The 6,354-nt window shown below is 43.2% G+C and overlaps 1 long non-coding RNA gene across 1 annotated transcript; it reads right to left on the bottom strand.

Moving 5' to 3' along the window:
- Nucleotides 1–365: 365 nt before the first annotated feature.
- LOC138924989 (uncharacterized) lies at nucleotides 366–3,684 on the bottom strand. Its single transcript, XR_011440545.1, has 3 exons — nucleotides 3,244–3,684; nucleotides 1,960–2,088; nucleotides 366–1,758 (listed from the first exon to the last, which is right to left on the bottom strand). It is a non-coding gene; the product is annotated as an uncharacterized lncRNA (long non-coding RNA).
- Nucleotides 3,685–6,354: the final 2,670 nt, after the last annotated feature.

The raw sequence follows: 6,354 nt of genomic DNA, 5'->3' as shown, positions 1-6,354 counted from the left end.
AAAAAGGCCTCTTACTGGTCCTGCCTCCATCACCCTGGCCCATCCACGGCTCTCTTTAGTACAGCAAGACCAACTAGACCAGCTTGATGTAGGCTGGAATACTTGACTTGGTTTTATTGCTATGGATGCTGATGGGGCTCTTCCTAATGGTTAAGGATTTAACAACAAGGTTCTGGTTTACACTGAGACCCATAATGTCTAATCCACTGGTCCTTCCTTGCATCTCCTACTTCACCTCAATTTTAGAGGGAAAAGAATCCATGAAAAATATTTACATTTGACATTCTGAAAATAAAAATAGATATTTAAAAAATTTTCTTATGAGTTCAAAGATTTTTAGCTAAAGAAAAATCACACAAAATGAATTTGTTTTCATTAGTCTCTACAAGAGAAACAAAATATTCTTTTTTATTTTAATTTCTGAGTGAGAAATATAAGATTATATTAAATGAGTAATTTAACATGATAATAATATTCTCCATTTTTACATCATGACTACCAAGGAAAAGAGAATGAAGGAAAGGAATAAGGATAGAAGAAGTATAATAAAGAGGGAAAGGAAAGAGAGGTAAAAAGCAGGAAAAATACATATAGAAGGAGTGATAAAAGTTTTAAAATATACATTGAGAAGGATAAGTTGATGACAGACATTCCTATAGTCATAATAAGAGAGACATTTTACACAAAAGAGAAAACACAAATCTTTCTTTGCCTAAAAACATATTAAACTCACTGTCCCTATAAAAGATACTATTCTACTTTCTCAAATCTTCCCAAACTTCTTTGAAGAGTTGCCCATGCTCGCTATTTCCTCCTGTCATAGTCCATTCATTCCTCAACTCACTGCGTGGCTTCTGTGCCACTTCTCCATTGAAGCTGCTCTGCTACTAAACTGTAAGTTGTCACAGAAAACAGATAGTGATGTTCTTTCATCCTGGTTCCCCAAGTGCTTCTGTGACCATCACTCTGAATCTTTTTGGAGAATGACCTTCACCCACTTTTTATTTTGGTGGTCTCTAGGGTCTGTGGTTCATCCACTCCTGTTCTCACTCCTCTCATTGGACAACCTCTTTAAGTCTCATAACCCAAGCTATCAGTAGATTCTGAGTATATACATAGCATCTAAAGCTGGTGACTCCATCTTTTCTGCCTCAGGACTTGGTACTTTCTTGAACTTTGAGGCCTCTCTGTCCATCTGCCAGTTGGACACACTTTCCTGAGTTTTCCACTGACCCCTTCAAATTCCTGATGTATAAAATGGGACCCATCCCCTCTCTGGGCTCAATGCAGTCACTTCTGAGTTGGTGAGATTAGAAACTAGGCAACCAGTCAGCCAGCAAAATACAGTGATTGTGAGGGATGAGGAAATGCAAGGTGAGGAGGGCTGATGGTGATTTGCAAATGTGAATGCAGCAGAGAGATGAAACAAGGTTGTACCAAGAGTACTTGGTGTCTGGGGAAGGAGTTGAAGTGGGAAATTAGGAGGACATAGGAGGATACTGCATGGTCTTCAGGAGCACATGTGGCTGGAGATAAGACCAGAGATGCCAGGGACAGGAGAAGGGGCAGTGGACACCACCACTGGCAGAGGAATTAGCAATTAGTGAACCTTAAAATGCAGTGACTTTCCTCGATATATATTGCAAAAATCTTGACCTTTACAGCAAAAGCTGGAGACTTTCAAGTCTCCATGAAACAACTTCCAAGCCTTACACTGATCAGAGCAGTCCAATTGAGTGTGGTTGTAGCGCCATCCATCTAGAAGAGAAAGACATTCATACTCAGTGCCAGAGAACAATACTGGGAACTCAAAGTAAGAGGACCTTCCCCAAACACACCAAGACTAGTCTCCAGACTAGGGACACATCCACCTCCCAGAAAGAGCTCCCTCAGACTGAAAAGCCCCTCTAAGAGTCAGGTGCCAGCTCAAGCCAGTAGAGCCTGGCTCAACATCATTACCTCTCTCATTGAAAAAGGAGATATCGCTGGTTCTGCATCCTGGGCCTTGCTCCACGGTACAGTTGCCATCGCCTTCCAAACATTTGCCTTTCTTAAAAATTTTACAGACCTTACACAATGTGACTGGAGCTGTGGAGAAACAGACATGAAGGCTGAGCCCAGGATTGAATGGGCTGAGAACAAAGAGTGCACATTAGGGCCCAGGAGTTTAGGGAAAAAGCATGACTCTAAATACTTCTCCCACACATAATTTGAGGAAGGAAATATCCCCACCAGATTCTTCCATTGGGTATTTAAGGAAATGGGGTCTTTGACTTGGGAATCTCAAAATTCATCAAGGGTAAATAACTTTATGTACACTTTATGAGTGAATCATATGGTATATAAATTATATCACACTAAAGCTGTTTTTTTTTAAAAAAAAAAAAAAAACCTTGAACAAGAATATGAGATGTTACCTGCCAGGTGGTATGGGAGATACTGGGAGGTGAGATATAAGAAAAAAAGTATGGGTTATAACCAGGCAAGTGAAATTTCCACACTTGCATCTAAACAGCACAAAGAGATTATGTCTCCCCAATTTTTGTTCTCTAGGAGCCTAGCTAACCTCCCCCTATTTTCAGCTCTGTGCTCATATGTTCATAAAATCTAGCAGAGGTTCACTAAGCAAATGGTCTCCCCCTAACTGTGAAGCCATTGTGTAAAACACAATCAGAACATCTACACACAGCCACCTGGAGCAGGGTCTCTGGGGAAATGGGTAGAGCATAAGGACTACACCAGCTTGAAAGTGAGGCGGCATATTTTAGTCTTCAAAGATTTCCTAGTATAGCACCAAAAGACATCCAAAGTACACACTTATCTAAGTGAAAAAAATACTGTGAAAACATTGGTTCAAAATATGTCACCCAATTACTTCTTCCTGCTACATCACTGCCCCTAGGCTGCTTCTTTACAGAAGGTCTTGAGCAACCATTGGCTCTGTCTCTTCGGGCCATGTCAGACAGCCCCAAAGCCCTAAACTGAGAAGTGTCCCCTGTCCCAATCTGCTCCATGGGAGTGACTCACCCCACTCTGAGACTTTGGGAAAGGAACTGAACTCTTTCCCTGATAGTTATCGGGGTGAGGACAGCAGAGAGACTTCAAATCCTTGCTGGTCAGATCATCCTAGAACCTCATCCTTGACCTTGTACCCTGCCAAGCTGGTCAGATCATCACCTCAGAACTGCCGCCAGCCTACCTCCATGTCCTCAGCCCCCTGCCCAAGCTAGCCCAGGGCCTCACCCACTCCTTGGAAGAACACAAAAGGGAAGATCCCCAGTAGCAGGAGCAGGAGCAGGAACTTATCCATCTCAGTCTGGGATGGCAGGAAGATGCAGAGCGTGGCTGGAGCAGGGGAGCAGAGTCTCCAGGCAGGGCTAAGACAGACTTCCAGCATACAGATGAAAGGAGGCTGGAGAATCTGGACTGAGCTGCTCCTGGGCTGTGGGCAGAAGCTTCCTTTTACACACCTGTCAGAGGGTATTTCACCACCACCCAGGCCCAGGAAATGTTCTCACAGAACCAGCCCCCTTGGACGTTTCCAAGAACAAAGGATGTCCCAGGTGACCCCTCTTGTTCCTTTGAAGCTGCCTCCTGATGTGTGGGAGACATGCTGCTTGACCAGATCTCCTGGTCCCCTCAACTGTCCCTGACCCTTTCTTCTCTGGACATCCCACTGTCCAGTCCCAAGAACAGGGACTTCTAATGTGGTCAGGCTTGGCTAAAATACCCATTTCCTCTGAGTTCAATGTCCTCTATGTCACCTCCTCCCAGTCGTATGGCCGAGCCAGTCAACAACCTGGGCTGACACCCTGCCTCAGGGCTCAGGATGCGCCCATCACTGGTGCGGTCCATGCCTTTGCTTCCCCTTTCTCCCTCCCTCTGTTTGTGCTCACAGTTAGGATCATGGCTCTCTCAATACTGAATCAGTATTGACAATGGTGGGGGTAGTTATAATAGCAAACACTTACTTAGTATTTTCTATAGACTAGTATCCACATCTATTGCCGTCATGCGTGTCTTAATTAGGATATATCTTCAACCTATCATAAACACATCAAATATACAGCAAATATTATCCAAAGAAAAAAAGTAACAAAAGCACTGCAGAGGACTAGTTTATTTTACAAAATATGAAACAATTCCTGTTAAGTTACTGTTATTTCTCTGGACCCCAAAAGAAGTAGATTATTTTCTTTGGATTTAAATTTTTTTTTCTTTTCTGTTCAAAAGAATACCTCTTCCCCAATATCTTTAATATTACAAGACTGTGGCATCCTGAATTAACTCATCATGCTTAATAAAAATAGTCAAGCTCCCACCAGAGTAATCATGCTTGGAGATCCAGGCAGGGGAAGGAGAAAGATCATGGAGCAAGATCCTAACATACTGTTTGGGCACAAGAGAAAACATTCTGGGTTGCGGTGGCACTGTCTCTTTTCCCTCTCTCCTTCTCCATCTAGACAACCCTCTCATGGCAGAGACCTTGACAGTCACGTTCACCAGTAAACCAGAAGCCCTTGGTACAATGCATGGGACAGGTCAGACACTCAGTAAATATTTCCAACTAAACAAGAATGATAGAACAAATGAATGAATGCATGAGGGTCTGCCAGGCCGGAAAGCAACTAAGGAAGGGAAAGGACTAAAACTCACGCACCCAGAGACTGAGAGTCCGGCTGCGTCCCACATCTTGAGAGCAGAGCTATAATGCATGAGCACTCCCTTCACCACCTTCAGAAGTCAAGGATCATGCACTGTAGACTCTGGAGAAGTGTGGGCGCATGAATGAATGATACTACTTTTTACCCAGTCCCAAAACTTTGCTGAGTAACCCAGGGTCACGTGCATATCCAGCGTGGCTCTCTAACAGCGGCAGTGGAATTCCAGGGGTGCTCACAGTTCCCCAAGTCCTACATCACCCCCATCATACTTGTGCAGGAAAATGGGGTAAGGAGTCGAAAATGGGGGAAACAGGTACAGACTTCCGTTATAAAATAAATGTCATGGAGATGTAACGTACAGCATGGTGACTACAATTAATAATAGTGTATTGCATATTGGAAAGTTGCTAAGAGAGTAGATCTTAAAAGTCTTCATCACAAGACAAAAATTTTTGGAACTATGTAAGGCGATGGATGAAAATTAGTTAGCTGATTTATAGTGAAACAAAATGGAGATGGAATATGGCTGAAATAGCTCCCCTTGCGTATCTGATACCACACATGAAGCATTTAGAAACATCACCACTTCAATCTATACCAGCAAAGGCCATGATCACCTCACAGAACATTCTGCCTCCGATTCCTGGCTGGCCTTCCTTCATCCACTCTTCCTCATAAAGCTTCCTAAACACCATTCCATAATGTCTCTACATCAGAAAGATAATGGTCATTTTAAATGATGGAGTTATGCTGGATGATTCGTGCGTGTCCCTGAATGATATATTGTGGAAGTGTTCTAGATTTTTAGGAAAGGAGGCTTGGGAGGCCCATCAGGAATAGAGCGCTTGATAGATGTCGTATATTAAATGTATCCTAAGGCCTTGAGGGCTGTCCTCCAGACTCCTAGAGTTGGGAAAGAACTAACAGTTAGTCCCAATTCATGACTTTAGTCCAAGTTTAATTACTAAATTATCCCCTTACTCCCAAAATGCCTCAATCTGGAAGATAAATCATATGGCCAGCCTACTTAGAGGTCATTAGGCACAATCTCTCTCCCAGTGCAGAACCTCCTTCTCTGTAGCATCCAGACAGTGGGTGTCTAGAACCACCACAAACTTCCAGGCCCATGCCAATACCCATCAGATCATCCAGTAATGTGTCTAGGCTGAGACCCAGTGAGGGAGCGCTCTGGCCAGAGCACAGACTCAGAAATCAGACAGATCTGGGTTTGAAGCTTCATTCCACCACATACTGGCTATGAGACCCTGGCAAATTATTAATCTATCTCCCTCAATTTTCACATCAAGCAAGTAGGCAATATAATAGCACTTAGATCATTGGGTTACTGGTTAAATTCTTTATATTAGTTTTCTGTTTAGGTATTAACTAGAGAACCCAGTTAAGAAAAATTGAATTAAAAAATTGGGATAGGAAAACACAAGTTTATATTTAGCGACACCTGTTCTCTGCCTATGCAGTTTGGCTCAATCAGCAGTCCTAATTTCACCCCAAACACACACACACTGACAAACACATCCTTCCATACAGACATTGGTTTCCCTTCCCCAACGTCATGCAAGGAACGTGGCTGTCTTTGCCTCAGTCCAAAGGCTGGCCAAGTTCCTGAACCACCATCTCCCACCACGTATCTCTTCTGCCATTCATGTTCTACCCTGGAAACCTGCTGTCA

The sequence above is a fragment of the Equus caballus genome, chromosome 7 (genome assembly GCF_041296265.1).
Source record: "Equus caballus isolate H_3958 breed thoroughbred chromosome 7, TB-T2T, whole genome shotgun sequence".
Classification (NCBI taxonomy): Eukaryota; Metazoa; Chordata; class Mammalia; order Perissodactyla; family Equidae; genus Equus; species Equus caballus.
The sequence above is the reverse complement of the archived record's forward strand: the minus strand, read 5'-3'. Positions and strand labels throughout refer to the sequence as shown.